This window comes from Bos grunniens, chromosome 5, assembly GCF_055505025.1.
Source record: "Bos grunniens cultivar Pamir isolate PY7600 chromosome 5, Bosgru_T2T1.0, whole genome shotgun sequence".
Lineage (NCBI taxonomy): Eukaryota > Metazoa > Chordata > Mammalia > Artiodactyla > Bovidae > Bos > Bos grunniens.
In genome coordinates, this window is record NC_141169.1 from 68,485,422 (window position 1) to 68,500,839 (window position 15,418).

At 41.3% G+C, this 15,418-nt stretch overlaps 1 protein-coding gene across 3 annotated transcripts in view; it reads right to left on the bottom strand.

Annotated features, from left to right (window-relative positions):
* The window catches only part of NT5DC3 (5'-nucleotidase domain containing 3), a 70,949-nt gene that overhangs the window by 46,043 nt on the left and 9,488 nt on the right, over window positions 1-15,418 (bottom strand). The gene's annotated exons all lie outside the window — the stretch shown is intronic.

Below are 15,418 nucleotides of genomic sequence, written 5' to 3' on the forward strand. Positions count from 1 at the left end.
GATTGAGTGGTTGCCTAGAACTGGCAGGATGGAGAGAAACAGAGTGAATGCTAATGGGCATAGAGTTTCTTTGGGGGGTGATGAAAATGTTTTAAAGTTGATTGTGGTGATGGCTAAACAGTGGCTTTGATGACACTAAAACCCACTGAATGGGAAACTGAGTGAGTGAATTGTATGGTAGGTACATGACATCCTAATAAGACTGTTATAAAAAATAATTTGCTTCGACATCACAAAAAGATTTGTTTTTGTTTATAAAAGAATATATGCCAGTTACAGATTTTAGAAGATAGAGAACCATGTAGATAATTAAGTATCACCCATCATATATCATCCAGAAAAAACATTGTATGTATTTGCTACTGATATTGTTCTATGTATACAGTGTACATAGGTGACCTCACACTGTACACACATCTTTGTACTCCACTCTAATATTCTATCATAATGTGTTCTATCATGCAGAGTTTCTGAGAATATAACTTTAAACCATCATATACGACTGGTATATTGCTCCAAATCAGCCTTTTACTCATACACATCTATGACTTTTCCTATTTAAGAAACAAAAGCAAAAAAAAAAAAAACCCACAGTAATAAGTACCTTCAGATGTTCACCTTTGCCTTTCTGGTGATTTCCTCCAGATAGATTATTAGAAATGTAATTAACCCCAGGATACCATCAGGGTCCCCTGGATTCAATGTTAGTTTCGAGTTCCTGTTTTAAGCACTTCTATTTGTAAGGATTGCTATTTCATGACTTGTATTCTTTCTTGCAGGTTTTTCAAAAACTCATCTTGCTATACAACTTTCATGAGTTCACCACACCCTTTTAAAAATCTAAGATGCAAGATGGGAGGTCAGTGATTTTATTTTCCAACATCTTGAAACATTTTGCTATTTTACCATCGCAGGAATCATTTCACCACTGTAAGTAAGGAAGGTGCGGGTGGGTGTGTACTCAGTCGCTTAGTCATGTCTGACTTTTTGCAACCTCCTGGACTATACTGCAGGCTTCTTTGTCCATGGGATTTTCCAGGCAAGAATACTGGAGTGGGTTGCCACTTCCTTCTCCAGGGGATCTTCCCAACCCAGAGATTGAACTTGTGTCTCCTGCATTGACAGGAGGATTCCTCACAAGTGAGCCACCTGGAAAGCCTATTTCATCATTATCCCTCAATTATTCCCAACCATGATTTTTAATCTGCTTGCCAATGCAGAAGACATGCATTCAATCCCTGGGTTGGGAAGATTCCCTGGAGAAAGAAATGGAAACCCACCCCAGTATTCTAGACTGGAAAATTCCATGGACAGAGGAGCCTGAGGGCCTGTCCATGGGGTCACAGTGTCAGACACAACTGAGCAACTGAGCGTACACATACACAAGAAAGCAAGAGAATGACAAGAACTTGGCCAAGATATTGCAAAAGTAAAAGAAATTATCACTACAACATCACCCTTCAGTTTCCTCATCGCCCTGCCTGAAGTATCGCATCATTTTCAGGAAAGTATATCAAAGAAGTCTGAAGATACCATCTTTGCTGTCATTTCCTTAGCTTTCATGAAACACAGTTGAGAATTCACTGTGTGGAATTCTATTTTCCACCCAGAGTGGCAAAAAGCATAAACCTGTCAGAAGAAAGCACTTCACAATTATCAGATGAGTCAAAAGATGAATACAAAGATATAGAAAGCAACTCTCTAGAGTCTAGTAATGATGGAGAAATTAATCACATAAGTGAAACAGACTATGAGTCTTCAATAACCACATCCCAGATGAAATTTAGGATCAGAGGCTGCATACTATATTTTTAAAGACAATGAAATATGATATTGTCATCCAGTCATTTCACAAGTAGTTATTTAACACAAAGAACCTCCTTATGCAACATTCTGTGACAAGCACACAGACCATCCCATTTTGCTAAAAGGATATGGGACAGCATTCTCTCACTTTTTACAATGCTTGTGCACCAAAAATTTACCTGAAGCAGTTCATCAATAGACAAATGCTGAAGACAGGTGACTTCATGGAAATAGATACAAAACCACCAACACACGCACACAGAAAGTGAACTGGCCACATCTTATGAATGAATTGAACTGTGTGTATTCTACTACTCTTTACATTAACAAGAACCACTTCTGACTCCATCATAAGAGCTAACACTTATTAAGGCCTTATATTTACTAAGATCTTAACCATGTATTAGGGGCTTCCCTGGTAGCTCAGATGGCAAAGGATCTGCCTGCAGTGCGGGAGACCTGAGTTTGATCCCTGGGTTGGGAAGATTCCTTGGAGAAGGTGATGGCAACCCACTCCAATATTCTTGCCTGGAGGATTCCACAGATAGAGGCACCTGGCAGGCTACAGTCCAAGAGATCGCAAAGAGCTGGACATGACTGAGCGACTTAACTTTCTTTCTTTTTCTTTCTTACCATGTATTACATACTCAGAAGCACTTTGTATCACCTCATTTAATCCTTGTGACAACCTTAGCAAGCAAAAGCTCTATCATCTCCATCTGATGTAGGAAAACATTAGAGACACACAGAAATTATACAATTCACCAAAGGACACACAGCCACTAAATGGCAGAGGTAGGATTTGAACCTGGGAAGTCTGGCTTCAGAATCTATACTCTTGATGCTCTTCTGCAAGATTAGGGGAGTCAACAAGCATTTGAGAAGCAAGTATTTATTTTCTAAATAAAGTGGAGTCAATCTTTCATCATTTTAATGTTTACCACAGAGTCTACAGTGTTCCCTCCTTCCCTCTGCTCACCTTTTTCTCACATTATCCACTTTTAAAGAGCCACCTGAAATATCCAAAAAGTACTTACTTTCACAGGATGACAACTCTAATTAGGGGGCCATATGAGCCACAGTGACATATTCTGAGCATTTCAGAAGGCTCCTTAACACCGGCGGGGTTGGATCCCTTTGAGAACCTAACAGAAGCCATAGAATTCTCACCCCTCAGAAAAACACAAACACAAACCTTGTGGAAAACTTCAGGGAGCTTGACTCCGAAGCCTATTCATGGTCACCAAGAAAGATGCCACATTACACTAACTTTAAAACCAAGCCTTCACATCCCCACACAGCATATCCAGATCAAAGACAGCAAATGAAGGAATGAACGAATGAATGAATTTCTCTCCCATTGACAACCTAGATATGACTGAGTCTACTGAAAATCACAGTCAAGATTCACCAACGATTTCATTTCTTCATTAGTTTCTTTTGTCAAAATCAATGAGATAATAACCCTGGTCTTGTTTTTCTTTTTTACATATAAGATTCATCTGAAGACAGGAAACACATTTTAAGAAACTTGAAGGCAGAGAGTTCACAGGAACTAATCCTGAGGAAGGGAGAAACCAGTGGCTCTTCAGCATCCAACATCGAAGAGCATCTGGCCATCATCAACAGGTCACTGCCCAGAATGTCACTTTCCGAATAGGACTGCATGTCACTGTCCGAACGAAGTCAGTGAAACAGGATCACTTACAGAATGACCAAAAGCTCCTCTTTCACAAATGACCTTTCCAAGGGAAGTTCTCACAGCCTGCTGCCATTAGAAGTTTCTATTTAGAACTGGTGCTGGCAGGAAAATCTTTCCCCCTTTCTGCTACCTGAGAAGAGTATGCAAGGCCCTCAAGGAAACACGACTATGCTGGAACACGGTGCTGACAGTCAGCACATCTCCAGGGGCTGCCCAGGAATGAATTCTCCACTGGCGGGAAAGCCCGCGGTGTAGCCATCACATGAACATCACCAGAAAGCGTGCGTGTTTAATTAGTCATCACTTGAAATAAACACCAGGAACATCAGTAGCTTAAAAGGAGCTCAACACCCCATGCAACCACTTCAAGAAAGTGCTAAGAATTAATTCAAGTCATTACAAGGCAAAAGCAAAGAATGCCAACCACTCAGACAGAGAGAAACGGTCTGTCTAAACTGTGGACTCCAAATATAAACAGAAGGGCCCTTGACGAGTCAGTTATGTACTTGCCCAAAGCAGAGACAAGAGTGGGTACGAATTAAGAGAGCGAATTTCTTTTGCACTCAATGGATAATAAGAGCAAGATGCCACAACGAGGACAAAGATGTGGAGAGACAGTTCTGTCACTCTGCCCAAAGCCCCAACCATAGCCAAGTTTCAAGGCAGCCACCCTGAACCGGGAGGTGACTGCCTTTCCTCGGGCAAGGCAGCAAGCTGGGCAACCCCCGCACACTCACAGGTCACCCACTTGCTCATCCCATGGAGCACTGGGACACCCAGTGGACCACCTACAGGAGTCATCTGTCAGCTTTCTGAGACTCTGTTTTTGCTTATTTTTATGGTGGTAAAAAAAGCATAACATAAAATTTACCATTTTAACCATTTCAGTGTACAGCACAGTGGCACTAAGGTGATTCACACTGCTGTGAGACCATCACCACCACCCATCTCCAGAACTCTTTCATCTTGCAAAACTGAAACTCCACACTCGTTCAACACTAACTCCCCATTCTTCCTCCCCCAGCCCCTGGCAATCACCGTTCTACATTCTGTCTCTAGGAATGTGACTCATATAAGGAGAATCATAGAGCAGCTGTCTTTTGGGGCTGGCTTATTTTATTTAGCATAATATCTTCAAGATGCATTCATGTTGGGGCATGGGTCAGAAGTTTACTCCTTTTTAAGCCTATGTAATATTCCATTTTATGTCTATCCACATTTTGTTTACCCATTCACCCACTGAAGGACATTTAGACTGCTTCCACCCATTGGCTATTGTGAATAACGCTGCTATGCACATGTGTGGACAAATATCTCTTTGAGCCCCTGCTTTCACTTCTTGAGGGTATATATCCAGAAGTGGAATTGCTGGCATATGGTAAACTGGATTGTAATTTTTTGAGGAACCATCATACTGTCTTTCACAGCCACTGCAGCATTTTCTGTTGTTTGGGGTCCTGGTTTTCTTGTTTGTAAGATCACCACAGAAGAATTCTTCCCTTGCCTTAATTTTATCTTTACTACTGACAGAGAAAATGAATGAAATCAGAACTTAGGTACAGAAGTCAGACATTTTCTACCTATTTAAGGAAATATTGTTAAACTGTATAAATATCTAAGTTTAGGAAATACAATCTTTGCCAAGTACTTCATGATGGTACTTTTCTGAACCCTGTGATGTTCAGAAATGCACGATGACTCTTCTTAAAAGGTCTCCAGTCTAACAGAGCAGCGTATGTGGACAGTGCTGAGTAGAAATCTATGGCCTGAGTCACGTCAAGAAATATTCATAATGTCCTCAGAAAGGCAGCATGACTGTCCCTCAGCCCTTGGGGACACAACCCTGGGAAGCTCTGAAGGGATCCATTTCCTGTTCTCAGCACTGTCCCAGGAACAAGTCAGATAAAATCAGGAGGAGGGGCATAAGGGATGAGCTGAACCAACTGAGGTCCTCCAGGGAGCCTGTGGTGGGTGGTGACAGGGTGCCCTGGCCTTCTGTGTCACCCAGTGTGGCTGGGCCACCTCGTGCTCACTCACATTCTCTCCTTCCAGGCACTTGGGGATTACAATCCTCTCTTCACCCCTTATCCTGGCCACCAACTTCTGCTCTGGCCAACGGGCTGTGGGCAGACGTAAGGCACATCACTTCCAGATCACAGCACGCTCCCTCCCCCACTCCATCTATCACAGAGCCATGCGCAAGGCTTCCATGACACATGCAGCAGGGGATGGAGGAGACCGACAGGCCCGGCAGGCGAGGTCACCACATGGAGCACAACTGCCCTGGAGAGGAGCCTGAGGCTCCAGAAAACAGCACAGGAGAGAGAAATAAACCGTGGTTACAGCTGCCTATATTAAGCCACTGAGATTTCCGGCATCACTGGTCACTGCAGCACGACTGAGCCTAACCTGGCTGACATACCTTCTATTTCTCCAGTATGCTCAATTTTCCTGAGAAACTACCCCAAGCCCAGCATTCAGACTGTGTGGTCTTGGGGAGGTTCTGTTTCTGACTCTAAGAGGAAATACGTGATCCAGACCTGGTCAAAGAGATCCCCAGAGTTACCAACATGGATTCATCTGGGACAGCCACAGAACACCCTCTAGCCAAACATCTTCAAATGTACCCTAAAGCCACAGGGAACCAACTGAGTCCAATCACGAAAATTTCTGGATTTATAAGGGAATTTCAAGAAAGAAACATTCGTTTTTCCCAAACATGGACCTAAGAGGATATAAATCTGGAGATATGAGGAGGTCACCTCTAGGAACCTAAAAAAGAGGCCAGTGGGAAAGAGAGCAAGGTCAAGAGACAGAGAGAAGCCACCCGACCACATTATCTGAACTTGGAACAAGTCACACTTGAAGCTGAACCAACCCACAAAATATCTTTCCAAGTTTCCCTTGTAATTAAATCAGTTTGACTCAGGCTTTTTTATTTTTTTAATATTGCCTGTAGCTGAAGGACTCCTAACTAAAGGTTCATTTCAAGGATATTCAGGTTCTCAAACTTCTTACTGCCTACAAATTTCAACTTTTGACGTGGCATCAAAGGCAGTCCCCACTTAGACTTTTATCTGTCTTCCCAATCTGAAATCCTCCTTCACATGCCCTATTTTCAACAAGATGGGCCATCTACTAATCTGTGTTTTCCAGAACATACTGTAACTGAATACCAGCTTGAATAATATTCTGTCTCTTTGCCTAACTAAACAAACACTGCTATGCTGTATGGGAAGGATGTTAAGTAAGATTCTCTTTCACGCTATGCTGTAAAACTAACACCATGTGAATGAGTTATGGTTTTTTTTAACCATTAAAAAGGTAGGGAAAACATATGGATTACTATTTATTTCATCTAAGAACAGAACATAACTTCCCAATGTAAAAGCAATAGAATAAATCACAAAAGAAAAATATCAACAGATTTACAGTATAAAAATTGTAAACATCTGTGTATCAAAAACAGGGAAGGGTTACATTAGACAAAAAGATAAACAGCAGACGACTAATATCCTAAGGGTAATAAGAAGTCATACAAATCCAAAAAATAAAAAGAGAAGAGTCTCTCTCTTACAGGAAGGGAAATTATGGAGATGCAGACATAAAGAACAGACTTATGGACATGGGCCGTGGGGAGGAAGGAGAGAGTAAGACAAATGGAGAGAGTCGCACGGAAGCGTATACAGTAACACACGAAAAATAGTGGAAATCTGCTGTATGCCTCATGAAACTCAAACCAGGGCTCTGCTACAGTCTACAAGGGTGGCAAAGGGTGGGAGGTGGGGAGGAGGTCCAAGAGGGAGGGGACATGTATACCCATGGCTAATTCATGTTGGTGCGTGGCAGAAAACAAACCAAACTGCAAAGCAATTATGCATCAATTAAAAATAAATAAATTTTTTAAGAAGGAAATTAAATGGCTTATAAACATAAATGCTCAACCATTTCAATTATTTTTTAAAGAGCAAATTAAAACAATTGGATAGTTATGAGCCGCTCTCTCTGAAAAGGGATTACAAATGGTTTTAGTGTCTTTATTTCAACATTTTTTTCCTATAATAAGCATGTGTTGCTTGGTTAAACAAAACTAGGATGCAACTTTTCTCTGATAAGACTGCTGTTGTTATTTGTATGTGGTTTCTTTTTGTTTTTAATGACAGAACACAGAGTGGGTATTGGTGCTAAGACTAGGCAGCCTCATTCCTTGCTGTTTGAGAATATAAGTTGGTTCAACCTTTCTGGAAAGAAGGCTGGTGATAAGTACCAAGAGCCTTTTAAAAATATTCATACCCTTTGACCTAGTAATTCTCCTTCTAGGAATGCATGCTAAGGACATATTCAGAGATACTGCCAAAGATTTATATGAAAGATTTCACTGCAGTTATATTAAAAAAGCAAAACTTGGAAGAAAACATACTCTACTTGGAGGCCCAAACATACACATCTCAGATACCTGAACTCAGGAACCACACATGGCAACACGAAAACGTTCAAAGAGAAAAGCTGAAATGCATTTGAAAATCCTTGAAGTTCAATTTTTTGGTAATGCAAAATCCAGAATCCTAGAGACATTAAGATGACATTTTTCTATAACTAATTAGTTTTTCTTTTTGGAATATATCCTAGACATCAAGCTGGTCGCCTAAAAAAAAATTTAACAAAAAAGAATATAAAGATATGAAGTCTCTTAGGAAGAAAAGGAAGAAGCAAAGTGGGAAAAAGAAACAACTTTTTTCGTGGAGAATTTTAGAGCTTCAAAAAACAGAAGGAAAGTCTCCATTTTTCCCCATTTACAGTCAGTCTTCCAAATCCTTAGGTTCCACCTTCACAAATACAACCAAATGCACATAGAAAATATCCCCAAAAGGAAAAATTCCAGAAAGTCCCAAAAAGCAAAACTTGAATTTGCCACATGTCAGAAACTATATGCATAGCCTTCACACTGTACTCACAACTATTTACACAGCATTTACATTGTATTTACAACTATTGACATAGGATTTATATTTATTAAGTATTACAAATAATCCCGGAGAAGGCAATGGCACCCCACTCCAGTACTCTTGCCTGGAAAATCCCACGGACGGAGGAGCCTGGTGGGCTGCAGTCCATGGGGTCATGAAGAGTCGGACACGACTGAACGACTTCACTTTCACTTTTCACTTTCACACATTGGAGAAGGAAATGGCAACCCACTCCAGTGTTCTTGCCTGGAGAATCCCAGGGACGGGGGAGCCTGGTGGGCTGCCGTCTATGGGGTCGTACAGAGTCAGACATGACTGAAGTGACTTAGCAGCGCAGCACAAATAATCCAGAGATGATTTAATGCATATGTTACAACGTGCCAGGTACCATATGGACTTCCCTGGTGGCTGAGTAGTAAAGAATCCGCCTGCCAATGCAGAAGACCCAGGTTCAATCCCTGGGTCAGGAAGATGCCGTGGAAGAGGAAATGACAACCCACTCCAGTATTCTTGCCTAGAGAATCCCATGGACAGAGGAGCCTAGCAGGCCAAGTCAATGGGGGTCGCAAAACAGTCAGACATGACTTAGCAACAACAGGCACCGTGTGAAGCATATACATGGACCCACTTAACATGAGACACTAGTTATCCTCACTTTACAGCAGGAAAATGAAGATGAAACAAGATTACCAGCTTGGGGTCATAATTCACTGCTTGCAACATATCTCGATGCTTCTCCATCGACGAAAGTGAGGGCAAATTTTAAATATTTGTTTTCTCAAATCTTAACTTCAGTTTATATTTCATAATACTCCTATATTTCATGAATATTCATAAATATTCAAAATCAATTACAAATTAGTTCGTATTTACTTAACACAGCTTCAAATTCTTTTAACGTTCACAGGTAGATTGAAAACAAGGGTTCAAAATTTCTTTTAAAACTATACATACAGATTGAAAACACATTTTAAAAAGTGAAGGGACTTTTTGTTTCTAACATGAAACAGTATTTACATCTCCCCCAAATGTTTCCACAAATGAACTCAAGGTTCCATACCCAAATTATAAACTCTTAAACTTCTCATCTACAAATGCCAATTTAAAATAACAAGAAAAAGGCAACCCCCACGATAGGTGATTTTCTCTTAGCAAACCACCACATTACAACTTCCTTCTGACAAGTAAGACTTGGGAAAGGCCAATCAGTTCTGCCACTGACAATTTCACATTCTCTGAAAAATGTTAATTTGTTCTGGTGTAACTAATATGTTAGGGAACAATATGACCACAACACAAGTTTCACAAGTACCTTTAGAATATGCTTTCCTGTCAACAAATGTTGCTTGATATGTGTTCACTTAATGTACTTTCTGTTGATACTTTGGCCACCTGATGTGAAGAACTGATTCATTTGAAAAGACCCTGATGCTAGGAAAGACTGAAGGCAGGAGGAGAAGGGGACAACAGAGGATGAGATGGTTGGATGGCATCACTGACTCAATGGACATGAGTTTGAGTAAACTCCAGGAATTGGTGATGGACAGGGAAGCCTGGTGTGCTACAGTCCATAGGGTCGCAAAGAGTCAGACACGACTGAGTAAGTGAACTGAACTGTTGATAATTACAGTCAGAGAAATAAAATTGCATGGCAAGTATGACCTGCAATCAGACAATTCATAAGAGCACAATACTATTAGTCTTTAGAGATTTTAAAACAACCATTTTTATACAGATGGTCAACAGGCATGTAAAAAGATGCTCAACATCGCTAATATTGGAGAAATACAAATCAAAACTCCAATGAGGTACCATCTCACACTGGTCAGAATGACCATCATCAAAAAGTCTACAAGTAACAAATGCTGGAGAGGGTGTGGAGAAAAGGGAGCCCTCCTATCCTGTTGGTGGGAATGGAAGTTGGTGCCATAACTATGGAAAACAGTATGGAGGTTCCTTAGAAAACTAAAAAAAGATTTACCTTATGATCCAGCAAACTCACTCATGGGCATACATCCAGAAAAAACAAAAACTATAATTCAAATAGATACACGTACCCCTCTGTTCATAACAGCACTATTCACAACAGCCAAGACATGGAGGCAACCTAAGTGTCCACAGACAGACGAATGGATGAGTAAGATGCGGCACCTCTATATAAAGAAACACTACTTGGCCATAAAAAAGAACAAAATAATGCCATTTGCAGCAATTTGGATGCAATGAGAGATTCCTAAGTGAAGTAAGTGAGAAAAACAAATACCACATGATATCACTTACACAGAGAATCTAAAATACAACACAAACAAATCTATCCACGGAACAGAAACAGACTCACAGACACAGAAGAGACGGTGGTTGCAATAGAGGGGGCAGGGGGGGAGGAAGGGATGGAGTGGGAGGTTGTGGTTAGCAGATGGTTACAGTAACAAGGTCCTGCAGTAAGGACAGGGAACTGTATTAAATATCCTATGATTAACAATAATGGAGAAGAATGTTTAGAAAAAGAATGTATATATGCATAACTGAATCATTTTTTTGCACAACAGAAATCAACATACATGACCACTGGAAAAACCATGGCCTTGACTAGACGGACCTTTTTTGGCAAAGTAATGTCTCTGTTTTTCAATATGCTATCTAGGTTGGTCATAACTTTTCTTCCAAGGAGTAAGCGTCTTTTAATTTCATGGCTGCAGTCACCATCTGCAGTGATTTTGGAAAAAAATAAAGTCTGACACTGTTTCCACTGTTTCCCCATCTATTTCCCATGAAGTGATGGGACCAGATGCCATGATCTTCGTTTTCTGAATGTTGAGCTTTTAGCCAACTTTTTCATTCTCCTCTAACTTCATCAAGAGGCTTTTTAGTTCCTCTTCACTTTCTGCCATAAGGGTGGTGTCATCTGCATATCTGAGGTTATTGATATTTCTCCTGGCAATCTTGATTCCAGCTTGTGCTTCTTCCAGCCCAGCATTTCTCATGATGTACTCTGCATTTAAGTTAAATAAGCATGGTGACAATATACATCTTTGACATACTCCTTTTCCTATTTGGAACCAGTCTGTTTTTCCATGTCCAGTTCTAACTGTTGCTTCCTGACCTGCATACAAATTTCTCAAGAGCCGAAGAATTGATGCTTTTGAACTGTGGTGTTGGAGAAGACTCTTGAGAGTCCCTTGGACTGCAAGGAGATCCAACCAGTCCATTCTGAAGGAGATCAGCCCTGGGATTTCTTTGGAAGGAATGATGCTAAAGCTGAAACTCCAGTACTTTGGCCACCTCATGTGAAGAGTTGACTCATTGGAAAAGACCCTGATGCTGGGAGGGATTGGGGGCAGGAGGAGAAGGGGACGACAGAGGATGAGATGGCTGGATGGCATCACTGACTCGATGGACATGAGTCTGAGTGAACTCTGGGAGTTGGTGATAGACAGGGAGGCCTGGCGTGCTGCAATTCATGGGGTCGCAAAGAGTCAGACACGACTGAGCAACTGAACTGAACTGAATCAACATAACCCTGTAAAACAACTACACTTCAAGTTAACAAATGTCTAATAAAATAAAAAATAAAAACAACTATCTTTTGCCAGAAACTTTCTCCAGTATCTCCACTAACCATTCAGTTGTGCATCACTTTTACTCCTGCGACAGCCCAATAAAAGATGCCAAGACAAGACAAAGTGTCCTGGGCATCCTTTCCACTATGAAGGTGAACATCTATGGGGTTCCCTGCCCAGCAAGCCCTAACCCTTAGCTAAGAAATGTCCCTTCCCCACCTCTAAACACACACATTCTGGGCTCTTCTGGGACTCTGCCGCATCCCACCAGCCGCAGTTATTCAGACTAAACCACTTGACTTGTACTGGGCCACGTCTAGGGTCCCATCTCCAGGAGTAGGGGGTACTTGCCGAAAGCCAGGCTAAACCAGAGTCCTTCCCTTATTTCTCTGTCTTTACTATACAGCTTTTTCTTTTGGCCCCGCGGCTTATGAGATCTTAGTCCCCTGATCAGGGATTGAACCTGGGCCCTCGACGGTGGAGCAGAGAGTACTAACCACTAGACTGCCAGGGAATTCCCTGTCTTTATTATATACTTTTACTGAGTCACAAATGAAATATAATAAATTGCACACAGAGCATACAGTGTGATGAGGCTTGACACACATAAACCACAATGAAGCCATCATCAAAATAAGATAATAAGTATATATCCAACATCCTCAAACATTTCTCCCCCACCTTTCTGAATCCCACTTCTCCTTCTGTCCCCTGCTATTCTTCTTCTGGTCAGATTCACTTGCATTTTCTAGAACTTCATATAAATGGGATCACCCAGTATGTAACATGTTTGTAAACTGGTTCTCTCACTTACTAAGCACTCAGGAAATTTTTCAATCAGCACTTACTCCACACCCACTATGTGCCAGACACTGTACAGGGCACTGTGTGGGGAATATTAAAAAATAATAATAAAGCACAAGCTCTGTAGTAAGCAACATCCCAGGCAGAGGTGGGAGACCAGGAAATATCACGCTGACGGGTAGAGACAAGAGGAACTTAACATGAGGCTGGGCGGGCCTGCAGAGGGGGGCAATTCAGAAGTCCTTCTACTGCATCTATTCATCTCCAAAGAAGCTTTCATTTTTCCATGACTTTAGGTATTCTGCACTATCTCCAGGGAAAAGTAATTCATGACAAATAGAATTAATCATCTGAATAATTAATAATACACATGACATTTATACTACTCCCACCAAAATTTACACCTTATTACTTCGTAAGTAATACCTGTAATTCTGATGGCTCCATAAATATCCATCATGCTTCCTGAAGTCCCAAATATAAAATTATATGCAACGGTACTTGAAATAAAATTATATAGAGTAATGGTTTAATGACAACATAATCTTCAAAGTCATTTAATTTAAAAAACTGTTCAAAAGAAAAGTACATGTGTTTCAAGGGAAAATATTAGAAAAAGAATATTAATCATATAAAAAGATCAAATCCTAGGCAAGCTATCATGAAATCTTCATCAAAGCACAGAGGAAATAGAAGAAAGGAGCTATCAGTGCCTTCCATACACCATGCACTGCTTCTCTCCAGTCAAACCACACGCGGCCTCTTGCGGTCAGGACCAAGGATCAACAAGGGATGTCGAGAAATTCGAGTACGTGTGAACAAGCGTCCCAAATAATCAAGTCAAAGGGGAGGGCTAGGGTGATGCACGATCACCATCTTCCCATTTAGGCAGCGATCATATGGAAGGGGAACTGGAGTTACATACTCTCTGTGACTCAGGCCATCCGAAATAAATACTGGCAGCATTGGGATCACATGGCAAACTCAAGCAGATGCCAGGTGGCCACCAGCGAGGGCGATGGAAAAGGGATTTCTTCTCGAAGCAGAGGCCTGGGCTCCATGACCTCCAGAAGGCTCTCTGGCTCTCTCCTATCTTAGGAACTCTTTCCTACCTGAAGATGTGAAAATGATGCGACACGTTTCTCCCTTAAGCCCTTTTGCTACTTTTTCCTGTAGCCAAGGATCATTAATATCACACGCCTTAACAAAAGATTTCTTAAGACTGTATCATGCTATTTTTCTAAGATACAAGAAAGGTATAAAAATAAAACAAACCACACCCACGTCCCCCAACCGCCTTGTGCTGTGTGTGCTCAGTCCCTCAGTCGTGTCCAGCTCTTTGCGACCCGCCAGGCTCCTCTGTCCATGGGATTCTGCAGGCGAGAATACTGGAGTGGGTGGCCATTCCCTTCTCTAGGGGATCTTCCTGACCCACGGATCAAACCCACGTCAAGACATGATTTACCTTTTTTTGCTCATTCTCTCATTAGAATACAGTTTCCCAGAGGCTTAACAGACCTGTGACATTGCAGCAGACTGAATGCAGAACACACAGATATTCCAGTTGCCTTCTGTTAGGCCCCCATGCAGCTTAGGAAATAAACCCTCTAAGCCCTCACTGCATTCCCCTCCTGCCAAGGAGGTAACCACTACCCTGAATTAGGTGCTTATCACCCTTCTTCCGTTTCTTTAGACTTTGACCACGTACATGTGTACCCCTACAAGTATCTCTTAAGTATTTCCAAACCTTTCATAATTAGTACTCATCTGCAACTTGCTTTTTTTCCACTCAGTCTTATTTTGGGGAGACTCATCCATATTGATAAACAAGCACAGCTTTAGTTCAGGAGTCAACATACATTTTCCCTGAAGGCTCAGTCAGTAAACACTGCGGGCCGTGGAGCCTAAAGTCTCTGTTGTATCTGCACAACTCCGATATCGCAGCACAAAAGGAGCCAAAAAGTACATACAGGGAAACAAATGGGTGTGGCTGTGTTCTGATAAAACATAATACACAAAAACAGGAGGCGAGATTTGGTCTGTGAACTGTAATTTGCAGTTCTTCCCATAGTTAACATTATTTCCTTTCAATGCCACTTCTGCAGCTGTCTGATAGTCACACTTGCTGGTTTTCTTTGGTTCTCATTCGCCCAAGACGTCTTATCCCATTTCATTAAACATGAACCTCTTCTACATCTTTTTTCAGGATGGCTCTCTTGCAAACAGCATCTAGCTAGATTGTGTTTCTCACATCTGATCTGATGATCTGTTCATCTGAGTTTATCATGATCACTAATATATTTGGAACTACGTCCACTAACATCGTTCATGCTATTTGCTGCTTTTTCTCAGTTTCTTTCACCTCTTCTCCTGCTCTCTTTTGGACTGATTTCTGTATTGTCAATGTGTTTAAATTTACTTACAGGTCAGTCAATTCCTTTGTTCTTCCTTGGGACCTGGTGTGAAGTTCTATTCATCCAGAAGAGTTTATATTTGCTTCCATCAGGAATCCCAGGAGGCTATCACCCTGGGACCACTTTTAGTTAATTTCTCATCTTGAAGTTACACAAGCAGACCAC